General features: G+C 38.1%; 1 pseudogene; it reads right to left on the bottom strand.

Annotated features, from left to right (window-relative positions):
• Positions 1-299: 299 nt before the first annotated feature.
• The window catches only part of LOC134384432 (nucleus accumbens-associated protein 2-like), a 93609-nt pseudogene continuing 75052 nt past the window's right edge, over positions 300-18856 (bottom strand).

The following is an 18856-nucleotide window of genomic DNA, read 5'->3' as shown; positions in this document are numbered from 1 at the left end:
ATTTGACCTGTAGCAGTCCCTTTCCCAGAAGAGGAAGTAAAGTCCTTAGGTCATGTTTCTTCTTCTCCTGATAACCCATGACTTAAACACTATGGTGTAAAGGTAACAATATTTCAACACTGATATAAAGTCAATTAGTTTTATGCTACAAGACAATGAATAAGAGGAACTAAAACAAAGATCATTGCTTAATATACGTACAATATAATGAATGCATTTATTTCTTTTACCAATTTTAAACACAAGAATAAAAAACGTGTTTTTCAGGCAACAGCAGCAGTGTCCTAGGTAAGTTCGTGTTAGTACCGTGTGCAAGCAGCTGCAGGACTCGGCCCCTGAGAGTACGACCTGAGCTCCTCTTGCGAAGTCCCTGCAGGGGCGTCCTCCTGCCTCCTGGCCTCAGCCACGGGTGCCTGGTGCCTGCTGGGGCTGGCACTGCCCTGCTCAAAGAGCTTCAGGGGGGCTCTGGCCTCGTGGATGACCAAGCCAGCCCCTGCCGCCTCCTCACCGTCTTCAAGGGCGGGGTTGGCCGCAGTGATCGACTCACGTTCACGGTGTCAGTTCTCAGAGCCAAGGCGGTGGCAGCGCTGCTCTGCCCCTCGGCGTCGACGCGCGGCCTCGGGTGGCGGAGGGGCCCACGACCGCGGTTCCTCTCCACGCCCTCCCGCGGCCGGGACTTGATCCTGGGCTGCCCGCGCTTGCGGTGCCCGTGTCCGAGGTGACCACGTTCGTCTCGCTGACTTTGAGGCCGGGGGCGAAGGCGTGACAGTGCCGTTCCACAGCACTCGGGACGCGGCTGTCCAGCGGCTTGCGGCTCGGTCATTGGTGGACAGACGAATGCCTGTGGCACAGCCGCTGGCCTCGGACTGGGCCGCTCCCCCGGGGTAGGGCAGCTGCTGGACACCCTGTAGCAGGACACTCGGGGCAGCTCGACAGGAGCGTCGCCGTCCATCACGCCATCCGGGGGCCCTGTCTCCAGCCGGCTCCGGGGTGCCAGGCCTCGGCCGGTGGCTGGTGGCAGCTCCGTGGCTTCACGCTTTACGTGGGTCAGCAGCAGGATAGGCACAGATGGGGACACAGCAGAGGCGGCGGAGCGTGCCGCCTGCAGCTGGTTGCTGGGACTCTGGGACTCCGCGCTGGTGTCCTCCAGCATGGCGGTCTCGGACTGGCAGTGAGCTGAGCTCACCTTGAAACTGAGGTCTGTGCCGCGCTCCACGATGTGCTGGATTTGCAGGAAGCCTGCCGTGTACATGACCAGGGGCTGCTCAGCGGGCGCCATGAGGAGCTCAACCGTGTAATAGGACAGGACTTGCTGCAAGCAGGCAAGTGGCACCGTGCCAGGCAGCTCGAAGGTGCTCTTGCTGTTGCCGCTGAACAAGTTGCGGAAGTAGAGGCTGCTGGCAGCTAGGACGGCCCGTTGGGCCTTGAAGACCTGGCCCTTGACCACAATGGACACATCACAATAGAGGCCCAGCAGCCGCTGCTCATTGAAGTATTCAAGCACAGTGTTCCCGAAGTTGGGGATCTCTATGTGAAGCATTTGAGACAGAGCAGGTGGGCACTGGAGGGGCCTAAGACTCTCTCAGTGTAGGGCCTGCGCAGGGCACACGAGATTATGAAGATCAGATGGGCTATCTGCAAACTGGATGCCAGTAGCTGACTCAGTCCAAGGTCAAAAGCCTCAGAATCAGAGAAGCTGGTGGTGTGCTTCTCAGACGGAAGCCAAAGGCCTTGAGAGCCTGGGGGTATCACTGTTCGGAGTCGTGCAACTCAAAGGCTGAAGAGTCTGCAGTTTGGATGTCCATGGACAGGAGAGAAGAGCATATCCCAGCTCCAGGGAAAAAAAGAGACAGATCTGCCTTTTCCTCTGTTTTTATTCTCTCCAGGCCCCCAGCAGATTGGATGGTGCCCACCTATACTGAGGGCAGATCTTTCCCACCCACTCCACTCAGGCTCACGTGATAATTTTCTCTGTAAACATCCTCATAAACACCCTCATAGACACACCCAAAAATAATGCTTTACCATGTTTGTAGGTATTTCTTAATCTAGTCAAGTTGACACCTAAAATTAACTGTCGTGGAAGTAAAGCTCCTGTTGTTTGCAGATGACATGATCAAGTGTAAAATGAAATATACCAAAAACCAATAAAATTAATGTGTTTATTTGTCAGGGCTACAGGATACAAGACCAGTATATAAAAAATAATTTATTTCTATACACTAGCAGCTAACTATTGACATTGACATTTAAAGTATTGCTTACATTGCATGAAAAATACGAAATCTTTAGGAATAAATATATAAAAAGATATGTGAGACCAATACATTGATAACTACAAAGCATTGCTGAGAGAAATTAAAATAGCCCTAATAAAAGGAGAGATACACCTCATTCATGGTTAGAAGACTGAGTATTAATAAGTTGTCAAATTTTCCTTCATTGCACTCTTGACTCAATGCAATCCTCATCCAGAACTCAGCAGGCTTTTTTTTTTTTTTTTTTTTTTTTTTTTGTATAAACTGACAAACTGTTTCTAAAATGCACAAGGAAATGCAAAGAACCTAGAGTAGACAAAGAATAGCCAAAACTGTGGAGTGTACTAACATTTATAATAACATGTATTTTACAGGCCTTAACTTTTTAGAATTTCACATAGAAATGTTAAACTTGGGAAAGTTATTTCCAAGAATTCTTCTCCCTTGAAGGATTTGTCTGGAATTAACCCTTTCAGGGCTCTCATGGCTCAGAAGAAATGGGCTTTGAGTAATCCTTTGTGTCTCCATTACCCTGGGAGAGGTGACAAAAAACAACCGAAACAATTTGGAAAAGAGAGCAAAGACAATATTGTATTTACATACAGATACACAAATAGATCAATAGACTCACACACATATGGAGAACTGATTTTTGGTAGAGTTTTGTATTAGTCCATTTTCTGTTGCTTATAACAGAATACCTGAAATTGGGTAATTTATAAGAAAACTTCTATGGGTTAAATGTGTCGCCCAAAGTTTCATTAAGTACTGGAAACCTGATTTACATTGTAACAGTGTTAAGAGGGTGAGAAATCCTATTATGGTAATTGAAAGGTGGGGCCTTCAATAGATGATTAGATTGTGAGGACTGTACCCTTGTGAATGGATCGATCCATTAATGGTTTAATGGGTGGTCATGGGTGTGGTTATGATGCCTTTAAAATGAGAGCAAGTGAGGAGTGAGCTCTTTCTCGTTCTGTCCATTCACCAGGTGATACCCTGAGTTGCTGTAGGGAGTCACCACCCACAAAAAGGCCCTCACCATATGTGTTACCTGGTCTTTGAACTTCCCAACCTCCAAAACCATAAGAAATAAATTTCATTTCTTTATAAATTACTCAGATTCAGGTATTCTGTTATAAGCAACAGAAATTGACTAGTAGAAAAATGAAATTTATTTCTTACAGCTTTGGAGGCTGGGAAGCCCAAGGCGCCGGGAGCACATCTGGTGAGGGCCTTCTTGGTGGGAACTCTGTACAGAGCCCTGTGGCAATGCAAGGTATCACATGACAAGAGTGGTATGAGCAGGAGTGTTAATGTACTCAATTGCTGTCCTTATAAAGGCATCAGAACCACTCCCTAATAACCCAATAAATCATTAGCCTACTACTCCATGAATACATTAATCCATTCTGGAGGGCACAGTCCTCATGATCCAATCACGTCTTAAAGGCCCCACCTTTCAAATACTATAATCAAATTTCCCACCTTCTTAACATTGTTACAATGAGAATCAAGTTTCCAGTACATAAACTTTTGGCTCACTTTGACACATTTGACCCATAGCAAGTTTCAAAGATAATTCAGAGAATAAAGAATACTTTTAAAAAAATTAGTTGAAAATGAGGTTTATACTTAAATATAAAGCTAAAACTTCTAGAAAAAAACATGGTAGAAGTATTTGTTACCTTGGAGTAGGCAACATTTCTTAGAAATGACACCAAAGGAAAAAAAAAAAAAACATAAAGGAAAAAATTTATAAATTAAACTTTATCAAAATTGAAAGCTTCTGCTCTTCAGAAGAGACTGTTAAGAAAATAAAAAGACAACTAGAGGTTGGGATAAAATGTTTGTAAATTACATGTTTGATAAAGGATTGGAATATACAAAAAACTGAAAATTCAAGAATAAGAAAACAACCAAATGGGGGAAAAATAGATAAAAGATTGAACAAGCACTTCACAAAAAAAAGATACACAGAATGCAAATAAACACATAAAAAAGATCCTTGACATCATTAGGCATTAGAGAAAGCAAATTAAAACCAAAATGAGCTACCACTATACATGTATTAGAATCTAAAATTAAAAACATTGTCATCTCTAAGTATTACTAAGGTTATAGAGGAACTTGAACCCTTACACACTGTTGGAAAGAATGTACATGGTATAACCACTTTGGAAAAGAGTTTGGTCATTTTCTTAAAGTTAAACCATACACCCACCATGTGACCTAACCATTCCACTCTTAGGTTTACCCAGGAGAATGGAAAGTGTACGATCATACAAGGATTGAACACAAATGTTCAGAGCAGTTTTGATTATAACATCCCCAAATTGGAAATAACTCAATGTCCATCAGCTAGTAAATGAGTAAACAAATTCTAGTATATCTATACAATAGAATACTATTGAACAATAGAAAAAAAATGAACTGCTCATACATAAAACAACATGGATGAATCTTAAAATAAGTATACTGAGTGAAAGGAAACAGACGCTCACTAAAAAGTGCATATTGTATGATTCCATTTATTTAAAAGTCTAGAAAATGCAAATTAATCCATTTTGACAGAGCAGATTGTGGTTGCCTAGGGGGTAGAGGAAAGTGTGGAATAGGAGTGAGGGATTACAAAATAGTTTGAGGAAACTTTTTGGGGTGATAGATATATGCACCATCTTGAGTGTGATGATAGTTTCATGGGTATATACGTGTTAAAAATCATCAAACTGTACACTTAAATATGTGCAGTTTATTTTTGTAAGCATCAGTAGGAGAAAGGGACTCAATACTGAGATCAGATTCTCTATTACGGCAAGAAGTATTTGATACGATTTTCTTCTTATTTACTTGTTTAAAAAAGAGTAATCTAGAATTCGAATATATAATTAATAGAAAATAATTTAAATATAATGACATCAGTATTATAAGGTACACATTCCTATTTTCTGTAAACTTATTTTTTTTTTCTTTTATAGGGTATCTTTTAGCATCATAAGTGTAAATTAACTTTCTATAACTAAATATTGTTTCCATTTTTCCATGTTATCAGTTTCAACATTATGGTTTTCTTTCATTGTATTGCACTATTCACAGAGGGGAAATAAACATTTTAAAAACTATAAAAGCGCTAGAAAAATGTAGAATAATATACCATAATCATGAGGTAGAAAAAAGCCTTTAAGTCTTATGCAAATGTCCAAATTTTTTAAAAGAGAAGTTTGACTAGATAATAATTGAAAACTCAGAAGCTGAACTCTTTAGGAATTTATTTTTATGTAGTATGAAATAGGAATCTGAAATCTATTTTTATAATTCTAATTAACATACAATAATTTCTCATACATATTTGTTTCTATTTCCAAATGCTTCATTCTGTTTAATCAAATTTATTATATTTACAACTCTATCAAAATGTTTTGATTAATATATATTTATATAGAAGTTCATATTAATTAAAATTAGATTCCAATCATTATTTCCTCTTTAAAAAATATTCCGTGCTAATTTATTCACCAGATAAATTTAGTTAAATTATTTTCAAGTTTAAAAAAATAAAACTGCTTTGAATTTTATCAACTTTACATTAATTAATAAATTAGGAAGAAATTTAACATGTTTTGTTTTTCTAGCCTGGAGCATTAATTATTGAGGTTTTCCTTTCTTCATTGAATGAAATAAAGTCAGTCTCTTCATACTGTCATCACCTCACATATAGCTATAAATAATATTAGAAAATGCTTATCAGATTTAATAAAGTTGGAAATAAGGGCTTTTGACAACTTACCAAAATTAAATCTATTTCCGCTCCCCCAAACAAAAGATGACTTATCTTCAAAGAATAGTTATATGCTTCCTATGCAAAAACCAATCCCAAAGAGGATTTCTAAAATGCTATTTTAAAAATAACAGTACTATTGTAATTACCTGCATTAAATTCTCCATATGCAACTACATTGCAGACAGAAGCTCTTTTATATCGCCACATATTTACCGGAATGCTTGTGGAGAAAAGTAAAATTAGTCCCTTTATGTTATTGTTTTACTTTATATATCTCTGTATCTCCCACACCATCTAGTGTGGTAATATAATGGCATTGTAAAACGCAAGACTCTTTCTCTAAATACAAAGCACACAGAGATTTCCATGTTTTTTGTTTTTTTTCTTTCAAAATACGTAGCCCTCTGCCACGTAGATTGATGAGGTAAGCACAATCTCTTCTCTGAAAACCATCTCCTGGAAAAATAGATAAACCATTAACCATAGCTATAATTTACATAAACAAAATATGTAACTCTGAGAGGATATTGTGGCAACTGTCCTCTAAATGCTGAAAAAAGCAATTGCTGAGCATATGATCAGGTGACTTTCCCTACTTGGAGAAATGACGTGAAAAAAAAAACTTGAAGATTTGAACATTAAGCTAAATAAATTTCAATCCTGTTTCTTATTTTCCCCAGTTATTCCAAAATTTATTTTCATTTCTCATAGAAAGGATGCTATTTTTTTCCACCTGAACTGCAGTATATCTAGCCATTTTGCAGTGTCATTTCGGTCATTCAACACACAGAAGCAGATGTCCTCTTGTTCCCATTTTCCACTTTCCCCTTTTCCTGCGGCAAATTTTTTAGTGATTCTTTGAATGAGCCCAAAGCAATTTTATTCTATCAGCTTTTCCTTTTTATGCACATCCAAAGACTACAAGAGGCCAGGACATGGTGTAAGGGGACAGAAAGTAAGGCATCATGTTTCTGAAACGTGTAGTCAAGAATAAGTTGAGAAAGAAACAGGTAGAGCTTAAGGAAGTATTTACTCTATGATTCCAAGAAAAGAAGAATGGCAGTTGATATATATTATCTAGGAAGACTTTCTTATTAAAAAAAAAAAAAAGAGCTTGAACTGTGAGCTGCACCATTAGAGGTTGGAGCCGTCTAAATCCATTTCTTTTTCTTTCACGGTAAGAGAGTCTTACCTGAGCGTACAGTTATCTAGCTAAATGTGACATTATCTAGCTTCTCTCTCAGTTACTGGTGGTACCTAAGCTCTCAACAATGATGTGTGAGTGAACGTGATGCTTATAACTTTTGAATAAGCACCTGAAAAGAAAAATACCTGACCATCACTTCCGCTCCTTCCTCTTCTCTCAGATTGGAACATGATGAAGCAGTGGCCCAGCTTTGACCTGACAGATGAGGAAAACATTCTTTGAGATGGGAAGATGATGGAACCGGGGGTTCTAGAATGGTCCCATGTGGAAAACCTGAATAACTATCCTCCCAGCTGTTATGTTCTGTCTTATTTAAGCAACAGTATTTCGAGGGTCTCTATTTTGGCAACTTAGCACTCACTATAACTGATATAAAGGTTTATATTTAAACTTGACATCTAGCCTAAAATCTGAAAAAAATATAACACTCAAATAGACACTGAGGATAACCAAGGGTATCTTAAGCTCCATGGGCAGAAGGGGTCTGGTCTGCCTTCATACACTAGTGATTAAAGAGAAAAACAAAGGAAGAACTGAGAAAAACCTTCCTGCAACCCTATATATAAATGAAAATAATAATATTTTAAAAGATTTAATACCGAAAACTAAAAAAAAAAAAACCACTTTGAATTATATTATTTGCATATATTATCAGAAATATATAAAATAAAAAGTTGGACTATAGAAAACAAAATAAAATATAAAATGGAAAATAAACTGACATATAAACTGAGTGAAAAATGAAACTAAAAAGGGCTAAGGTTGCAAAGAACTTACAATTTTAAATCAGATTTTAATTTGCTTATAGAAAGTTTTAAGGAACTAGACTCTCACCAAAGAAAACAGAATCGGTTATACAAGAGTAAAATGAATAATGAGACCTAAATGATGCAACAAAATAGGCATTTTATAAGAAAGAAACAGAATAGCGAACAAAAAGTCATAAACATATAAGGAAAAAACCTCACTGAGCTGAAAGAAAAATATAATGGTAAATATAATATTTTGAGTTTCAAGCTTAAAGAATAAATTTCTACAAGTGTCCAGGGAGAGGAAAAAGCAAAAAACAAAAAAACAAAAAACGGGCTGTTTACAAAGGAAAGAAAGTCAGGCTTTAAGACTCTAACACGACATTCATGAAAAAATTGAATTATGGCCTGGCCAGTTAGTTCACTCAGTAGAGCATGGTGCTAAGAACAGCAAAGTCAAGGGTTCGGATCCTCACACCGGCCAGCCACCAAACAAACAAACAAACAAGAATTGAGTTATGCTTAACAGAGAGAGAAGAATATGTCCAAAACATATACTTAGTAAAGCCATCACTTGCTGTGAGGGCACTGGAATTACATTCACTGATATACAAAGGTTCAGAAAATATGCTATGAATGGACCCTGTGAAAATTACTCGAAGTCATACTTGTGAAAATCTGGAAATGAATCAAGTGATAGATTTAAAATATAGGAGAATAAAGATTAGAATAATCATTTATACCAGTAAAGCACTTTTTCGTTAGGAAAAGAAAGAGAAGTAAGTAAAAGGAATAAAATGCTGATGTGTTCTTACAGAGCACAACACCAATAACAGTTGGGAACCAGGGGAATCCAGTGATAATTTGAGAAAATATCTGAACCGCAAAGTCCTAGAGAATGCACAACTTTCAAACTAATGTAGGGGTATCCAAAAACATGTTGATGTTTATGTAATTTCCTTAAAAAAGAAATCTGTATTAATTGTGCATACATACAGTACCACGTATGTTTGTAACATCAGAGATGTTATATCTGCATGAATTGGACCTGGGAGAATGACATTGCATATAGTGTCCCAGGCAGACTGAGTAGTTGGTTATCTCAGGTGGTTCTACATAGCTAAGAGATGAATAACAATCTAAAATCTTGCAAAAAATCTTGTTCTCTATGTTATTCCAAGGATTACCAGGAGCTGACAATACACTAACAAAGATATTCTGTTACTCTTTAAGTTAAAATATAAAGTCTCTCTAGGTCAATATTGTGAATGCTTTAAAAAAATGCGAAGTACAAAAAAGAGATTTCTAAAAAAGAATGCAAACAATTTTAAAATGATACCCAATAATCAGTATAAATTAACAAGATTACAAAATGGAAGTTTAGGGAAAACTAAGTTTCCAATTATGCAGAAAGAACAGCTAAAATTATTGATCGGAAATAATGCAATTGGATTAAAGTCCAGTCTTCAGCAAAGAATATTAGATTGATCTGAACGTCTTAATATCTTCTATTATACTTAAAATTCTAGACTACTCCCCCTCTTGAGGCATCTCTTCCCCTGGGATTCTGTTACACCACACTCTCTTGGTTGTCCTTTCTCACTCTTGTTTGCTGGTTCTACTGTTTCCCATCCATAGTCCCTGGGTCAAATTTGGCCCAATTTTTAGAGCTTTTTTACTAAAATAAACAGCCTTGTTTATGTTTTAATGTATTGTCTATGACTGCTTTCACACTACAATGGCAGAGTTGCGTAGTTACAACAGAGATCATACGGCCTGCAAAATTTTTAAATGTTTACCACCTGGCCCTATATAGAAAAAGTTTCCGGGCCCTGTGCTTGAGTCATTCTTTAGTGTTTGTTTCAAGATTTCCTCTCTTCTTACTTCATGTGCTCTCCCTGCTAACTGAATCTACTCTCTGATAATTGTATTATGTTCACAACACTCAGGTCTATAGCTGTAGGCCAGACCTCTCCACTTAGCTCCAGACTCCCATGTCCAGCGGTCTTCTGGACATATCTTCTGGGATGTCATATAGTTTCCTCCTTCTCAGTATATCTAAGAATAAACCTATCATCCTCTTTTCACCAAATCCTGATATTCTTGTTTCTCAGCAAATGTTATCACCACCCACTTGATTGTTTAAATAATAGGAGAACCTTTGCTGACTCTCTCCTAGATCATACATTCATACATCCTGCATGCTGCCCATATTATCTCAAATCCTTCTAAGTTTCTCCATATACCATTCTAGCCCAAGATCATCTTTTCTCTGGATTGCTGAGCATCCTTTAATTGATGTGTCTGCAAATGTTCATTCTTCTCTCCAATCCCATCTTCACACCAAACCAACATTATTCTTTACACATGAAGATCAAATCGATTCTTGTGTTCTATTACAGTCCCTGATATCTAGTAAGTGATCACCAAATACTTCTGAGTGAATAAACAAGTGATGGCAACCATGAGACGTTAATGAACAGAAGGAGCACTTAATAAAATAGATGAGGCCATATGTTCATTATTGGGAGAGAGGCAAGTATAAATTAAAAACTCTCATTTCAGATCCTAAAAAAAAAAATGTTATTTGGAAAAGTAGAGCAGAGACTCTAAGCAGATCATCAAACTTGCTTCTGCTTCTTTCTGGATACACAGCTAGAGTATGTTTCTCATTTTTTGTTTGTTTGTTTGTTTGTTTGCAGCTATCTGTGGACATATAAAAGATCTCTAGTCAATAGACGTTGACAGGAAGTGATAGTTGTCTAGACCTGGCAGGGTGGCAAATTTGGAATACTTGTATTTAAGATGGCAGTGGCCAGAAAACAAAACAAAACACAAACAAACAAAATCCTGAGTTTCTAAATCACCTCTTAAAGAAAATCCACTCTCTTATGAAGAACATTGTGGCAGGATGAAAAATGATCCCCCAAATTTAGTTCATACTAATCTTATAAACCTGTATATAGCAAAAAGGACTTCGCAGATATGATTAAGTTAAAGACATTGAGATGGGGAGATTGACCTGGATTGTATAGGTGGGTTCAATGTAATCACATTGGCCCTTATAAGAGGGACATAAGAGGAAACACACTCAGAAATCAGAAGGCAATAAGATGATAAAAATAGACAGAGAAGTAACGTGATGTGGAACCCTGATCCCAGGAACGAGGACAGGCCCTAGAAGATGAAAAAAGGACAGAACAGATTCTCTCCCAGATCTCCAGAAGGAACAAGCACTGCTGACACTTTGATGTTATTCTTCTTAGTCTCATTTCAGCCACTAAGTTTGTGGGAATTTGTTGACTTTGGCAACATGGGGTCCTTCTTGCCAAAACTAAACCAGCGGAGGATCAGAAAAGGGGTTGATAAAGCTAGAAGGAGATAAGGTGTAAGGGAGTAGGAGAAAGTGGAGACAGAAAATACAGACAGCTCTTCCTTAAAAAGTGGGGAACCAATGAAGGTAGGATATATGCACAAAAATGAAGTTTGAATGGTGGATGTTGGAGAATATGTGCACTCTGAGGGCAACCGTTCATTTGAAAAGGAAAAACGGATGATGCAAGGGAAAGTGGAGATAATTGAAAAAGAAAAGTCCTTGAAAAGGAGAAAGGGGATTTGGTTAGAATCAAGTGAGAATGTAATGGCCTCTTTTTTAAAAAAATTTTTATTGAATCATAATTGATTATACGTATTTTGGGGGTTCAATGTTGACGTATGTGGATCAAATCAGTATTACTAGAATGTATATTGTTACAAATCATACTTATTCTTTATGCCCCTTGTCCAATCTCTCCCTATCCCCTCTCCCTCCCCTCCTCCCACCACTGATAACCCTAGATTTCTTCTCTCCTTCTGAAAGAGTCACGGTTACTCTGTTGACTGGTTGCCTAGATGATCTGTCCAATGCTGAGTGGGGTGTTCAGGTCCCCTAATATTATCACAGAGCAGATGCTTCTTCTGTCACTCTGAAATGGGCCTTGTGGAGAGAGACATCCTCTTCTTTTCTTTGGGCTCTGCTGGTGACTTTCCTTGTGTCAATGCACTCCAGGGGTTGGCGGACCATCTGCGTGGTAGTTGTGACGTCTGGCCACTTCCGCAGAAGCTGTAGTTACTGTGGTGGCTGTGGTGGGCCTCCCACATGGAGGCGATGTTCTTGGCATGCTCCTGGGTGCTGACAGTGTGCCTGATTGTGGGGATGGGGGTTCCAGTCCCTGGCTCTATGTTTGGCCTTTGCTAAGAAAAGCAGCCATGGGAGAAGCTATACAGATTGGGCAATGGCAAGGTGAAAGCTCTTACACATGAGAGGCTTTATTTTCTTAATGAACAACAGTTGAAATTACAGAAACCTATAGAGTAAGAAGGTTGACGAGTTATCAAGAAACATGATTTGGTAGGATAGTAAGTTTATAGAGAAATTTAGTCCTGTTTCAAAGTTAATGATTATACATTTATAGTGACATTAGTATAACTGGGTGTTTCAGTTTTTTTTTTGTTTTTTTTTTTCCTCCAATAGTATTCTGCAGCATGGGTGCAAGCATAGAGAAGGTAGAGGTTTGAGTTTGTGCAGTATTGCTGATTGCAGCGGAGGAAGAAAGAGAAAGAGGAATGACATTTGAGAACATTCACAAAGGAGTAATAAGTAGCAGCAATAATTAATAACAATAATCACAAATCATGAAACCTAGAAAAGAAGAGCAGAGAGGAGGGGATGGTACATACAGAAAAAAATGACAATATCAATAAATTCAAGATGTCTACAGTGTTAAAACAAATGATCTCCATTGTCCAGAATCTCCAAAGAGGGTCTAAGCTAGAGCTGAAGATACAGAAGGAAAAAAAAAAAGGGGGGGGGGGGCAAAACATAGTAGCTGATAGGATTTGTTTCGAAGCTTATATACTACCAGTGGAAACATCTAAATAATGTGGGGTGGAGCGTCTTGCAGGGCAATTTTGCACTTTCATCCTCAGAACCTATAGATAGTAAGTAAATGACTTGAACTCCCTGATCTTATATAACTATCTGATCTGATGGCAACTGCACAGCTATTTCCTGATTCATCATTTCTGGAGTATTCAAAAGGGTATTTATTCCCGATTTACTTTTTTGTACATCCATTTAGCAACCAAATACCAACAATAATTTTTGCCCTTTTTATCTGTGGAAAAGTGAATGCACATCATGGGACCCTGTAATTACCATAAGTTCTTCCTATGAATCTCTAAGGAAATATTGGCCAGAATATGGCTATAGAAGGGGAAGGATATGTGGGATGAATGAGGAACGGAGAGGACAGAAGAAAGATTTGTATTTAAAATACAGTGTATCATTAATTATTCTACTTCAGACATTAAAAATAAAAATGTAAAAAAAAAATCCCAAAACAAAAATCTACACTTGTGGGACATTATAAAAGCAGAAATATGCTGATTTATGATGTTTCCATGAAATAAAGGGAGTTTTCTTTATTGTCACTCTCTTACATTAATTCTAAGCTTACTTACTTTTCAGTTAATTTTACCACCAGAAATAATTGAATCAGAAGTGGTTTACTAGGTCAAATACTAAAAATCGAATCTAATACTAAAAAACTGAAAGTAAAGAGAGCAGGGAAGTAAACATGCAAGGAAATACATAAAGAAATTACTCATCAGAAAGAATAAGGCAGGCCACCTGAGAGCCTCATATCACGGTAAAGGCAAAGTGAATATGGATAGCTGAAATATTCCAAATATATATATAATAGGTAAGTTCCTTCTTCCCCTCTACTTGCATTACAAAGTTATGTCTATGTATTCCCAGAAGTTTCTATTTAACTCATAACATTTATGGGAGTATTGAAGTTGCGTAAATATACCCGTAAATGTAAAATAAATGGACTTCGTGTGGCCACGCATCCCTGTGGTGACACACCCGATCAGGGTAAAACTCCCAAGTTCACCGAGACGCTGCTCTTCCTGCCAGCCTCGCAGGGATTTATTCCATCTTTCTCCTATGCTTGAGCTTTGGTTACATAATTCATCTCATCTCTCTTTCTCACCAAAAAGCTGGTAATAACTCTAGGGTATTCATGCTACATGACAAACCAAAAGTCAGTTTCCCAGTTCTGCCATCATCCCAGCTGGCCCAAGTTTCAGGTCTACCTCAGACAACTCTCTCAAGCCTTGCTTTAAAAATCCACCTAAATTTGACTAAATGCATAGACTTCTGAAAAATCACATTTAGGTGAAAGATAGAACGTGTGGATTATTTGATAAGATGCCTGAAAAATTTTTAAAGTGGGTCAAGACTGAACAGTGTATTTCAATTTGAAGTATCCAAAGCATAAGGGGGAAATGGATTAGAGGAAAAGAATCTTTGATATACATATGCAAAGAAATCATCCTTTAAAATACATTATATAAGAAAATGTATATTATGTATAAAATTAGACTCTAGAAAGAAGAAATATAGGAAAAATAAGCCAAAGAATACAATTGGGTCCTAGCTTATTCGACATTACCTATTAGAGCTTGGAATTCATGAAACAGCAGCAATATGATAAACGAAGGTCTCTTACAAAGAGAAGTTCTATACCATAATTTGAAAAAGAGCCGAAGGTCGTATTTAAAGCTGTGATCAGAAACAGAAGCTTTCATAGATCAAAGTAACATCTTCTATTTCATGTCTCTCTGCAGAATGATTAAGGATTCTGTTATTAACCATCTGCTAGGCTGTGACTTTTATTTTAAATGAAACTAAAAAGAAAGGGACACACCATCTCATGACTGTGTTTGAATCATCACACGCAGGGGGGTTTTTCTATGTTAGAATGACAGGTTTTTTTTGTCATAGTCTTAGTAAAAGAGGCTTCCAAATGAGCTGATAATTATTTTATATGCACAGACAAGGTAATGGTCCACCAGAAAATCTCTCATTACATAGAGTTATGATCATTGTGAGAGTATAAGAGTTGTGAATGAGATGAGTGCCAATTAAAATGTCCAAAAAGCTGAAACTAAGAGCTTCTCTTTCACAGCAGTCCATTATAAAGGGTTTTCTCGCCTTAATTTTCAACAACATTGGGAAAAGTAAGGGCTAAACAGTTGAATTTTAAAAACTAGGCTCATTCTGTCATAATTGGGAAATTCACTACTTAGTAAAACATTGCTCATACGTTTCGAAATGCAAGCTATCTTTTCAGTGACAACCTTTATGAAATTTTCTGTGAAAACTGCTTCTTACTTTAATCAAAATATTTTTAACTAGAGATACACTATATATATCTTCAGGGGATAGGAGAAAAAAGAAACTAATAGGAAAAGAAATCCATCATCTGCATTTTATTAATAGACCCTTCAGAGAAACATTTAAATACACAGAAAAGGAAAAAAATTTTGTAAGTAAAAATATATAACCGTATTTGTTTAAATAACCAAAATATTTTTTTAATCTCATATTCTCTTGTTCTCTGCATTTTGAAATCAGGGGCAGCTGTTTGTTAAGTTTTACTCTACTTACAGACCTTCACATGGGGTCTCCTGAAGAACTCTGAACGGTTAGTTCTATTAAGAAGCAACGTGGCCCCTTCAACTTCAAAATTATTTCTTTGAAGATATCTATTTCAATTACGAAGGTGAATGCTTGGAATAAAAGTTGATTCTTAAATACTACTTTAACTGGTAGATGGTACTTGAGGAAGAACACCAAATGGTTTCATTTATGTCTAAATTCAGTTGATTTTTTTAGGCAAAATGTCTTTGTATGCTCACTCTCTATTCAGAAAATTTAGAATTATAAAATGTAACATCTGAAATGGATCTTAGAGAATATCCAGCCCAAAGTCTTCATTATGGAGATGAAGTGTAACCACGGCTCGACTGGAACACTGACTCCTACCTCGTTCACCAGACATGTGAACAGCCCTGAAAAATTAGGAGACCCACAAATACATCAGATCTTTTCTCTCGGCAATTAATATTCATGAGGCAAGAAGCATTGACTTGTCTGGGGAATACTTTATAGCGGGCCAGTTCTACCACAGAAGCAAAATGGGAAAGACTGAGAATCCCACAATCCAATTTGTAGATTTCCATTTATTCCTCTTGTTTTCACTGCCTGTTTCACCCCTGCCTTCTACTTCTGTTCACTGCCCCTAAGACAAGAACACCTCCACTCCAATTTTTCCAAAGTATATAGCTTCTCTCACCTCTTGGGGAGGTGCTAGGGACAGTGGCTCAGCTGCATGGAGAAGGCTGGGTGCCTGCAAGTCAAGGTTTCTGATGGCAGACTCTCCAGCAGTCACCTGTTTTTAGTGCCTCTCCTCCCTTGCGCTTCCTGCAGTGTCTGGTCCTCTAAGCACAGAGTTTTTCAGGAACTATGCAGGAACATTTTCTCCACATGATGTGTCCACATGTCCCCCCCTCTGACACTGAAAACACACATGTTTTCACTTCCTTTAAATACTACTCTTCCATCCTTTTGGAAAATATTGTTGAAATATTTTAAACTCCTTTGCTGTCTTTGTTAGTTTTATCCCTGTTAGTTAAAAAAAAATTTTCTTACTTATTTTCATTATAGTGAGGTTTTGATGAGGCAAAAATATACACACATGTGATAAATTACCAAGTTTAATGCTCTTTCTCTTAAATAGATGTGAATTTTTTAAACTATAGACATAAACTCTGCACCGACCAGCAAAAAAACAAAATAAACAAAAAAACCATAGACATATAATTAATATGTAGACTAGAATAAAAGTTGTATAAAGATTTTGTCTGTTTTGGCTTCCACTGTTTCTTCATCATTTAGTACAGAGCTTGATCAATAATTACTTTTGCACGCATATACAAAAGTATACTCGGTATACATGGGGGATTGGTTAAAGGTGTAACTCTTGTGAATGGGCTGCAAGCAACAATGATAGTTTGGCCAGTAAATACTTGCCTATACTTGCTCTTTACCCTTCAGCTGCTGATGGAGTTTGACCTTGCAAGCCTGTGTTAAATATGGCATTGACTCCAGTGGTGCAGATTCCTGAATGACTGTGTAGCAAACACCCCTCCTCTTACCCTGTCCAAGACAGTCTTAACATTCCCCTTATCTAAACTAAAGTTCAGATAGTGTTTTTCCTGACTATAGGTCCCTGGCCCTCTTCTTCTTAAATCACTTATTTTAGAAAACTTGCAATTATAAATGTTCTCTTCCCCTTTGAAATGTATGTAAATCTTCTCCCAGCCTCCTACCAGTTTAATGACATAGAAAATATCTTTCCCAAGGACCTGGCAACCATCTCTTTGAATATAAACATGGAAAGAGATAGCACCACTATCTCCCAGTCTCTGTGAGGGGATAGGAGCCTAACTTCAGTGGGTAACCAATTAGCAAACACAGATGGCCTAATCACAGAGGAGAAAAATTGAAAATTCAGGAATAACTCAATGTGCTTAACACATCCTATTAATTAAACTCCACCCAAACAATCTCCAGCACTTTTTCACTATCTTACCCCAACACTTAACCCCCCCACCATTTGTTTCAAATGAGTTGAGTTTAGTCTCTCTCACCTGTTGCAATAGTCTTGAATAATCTTCCTTTCCTGTTTAACTTCGTCTTGTGCAATTCATACTTAAACACCTTCAACCAACCAGTTTTGATTACTATGTGAGAAATATCTCTTGTGTTGTCATTAGTCTAAATACTGGGAACCTACATGTGGTATATAAATTGGAAACTTGAATTGAGATGCTGCAATGACAAAACCTGAAATACATACATAGATGTCAGGCCTTAAAAACTAATGCCACCTTAAGTGACATTACAAGCAGCGCCATTATGGGCCCACAAGGGCATATTAACGTGGCAGCCTAAGAGGCGCCAGGAGGAAGTAGGGTGGGAGTGTCTGCGGGAACCTTGCCTTAGCCCTTATTGGCCAAATACGTGCTTCCGTGCTCGTGAACACTGCGGGATTGCAATAGCTAGGCATTGAAACAGGATGCACGCTCTCGTAACCTTTAAGCTGATTGGAGGATGTAGAAACCTCCCTTCCCCATTTGCCTTTAAAAGCAAGTGCTTGTGTGATAATAAACGGAACTGCTCGACAGAACCCCCACCGCGTCTGAGTGTCCTTTAACTGGGCTGGTTGGGGCCGGCGGCTGTGCTCACCTCTCTTCACGGCTCTCTTCCCCTGTCTCCTTCCAAAGGGGACAGGAGGGAAAGAGGTATCTGGGCCATTTGCTCACCCACCAAAAGGAAGGAGGCTAGGGCTGTTGGGGTTGGCCGGCGGCGGACCCGACACATAGACATAGCTATTGAGAGAGTTGTGAGGTGACACGTCGAGGTCTGTGAAAAAACTGATGTGGCAGGAGTTAAGGCTGGAGAGCAACGATGTGCTGGTCCAAACGTTAGGTAAACTCAATAACTATGAGCGCAGACCAGTTACTTTGGGAGGTAATTAGAAAGAGCCAGAAGGCTGTGTTTTGTTTACTTCTTGCTTCTTACATTCAGATATTACAGTATAAAAATGAGCTCAGGAAAGGGTCCCTGGTTTGACAACAGAGAAACAAGTGAGTAAAGTCCAGAATTTGGAGATTTTTAAGGGTTGAAAAATGAACTGCTTCTGGAACCCAAGAATAGGAAATAAGGTTGAAAAAGCATTTTTTTGGGGGGGGGACCTTTGATTTACAGTGTATCAGAGGAATGCCCCCTTGAGGCACAGCCTACTATTTTTTTTTTCTTTTTTTCTTTCATTCTTTTTTTTTTTTTTTTTACTGCCTACTATTTAAATGGCTTCAATGACCATGTAGTTGGGGTAAAAAACATGAAACAGAGAGGGAGTGAGGGAGGGAGGGAGGGAGGGGGGAGGGAAGGAAGGAAGGAAGGAAG

Source organism: Cynocephalus volans, chromosome 8 (genome assembly GCF_027409185.1).
Source record: "Cynocephalus volans isolate mCynVol1 chromosome 8, mCynVol1.pri, whole genome shotgun sequence".
NCBI lineage: Eukaryota > Metazoa > Chordata > Mammalia > Dermoptera > Cynocephalidae > Cynocephalus > Cynocephalus volans.
Note: the sequence above shows the minus strand (reverse complement) of the source record. Positions and strands in the feature narration are given on the sequence as shown.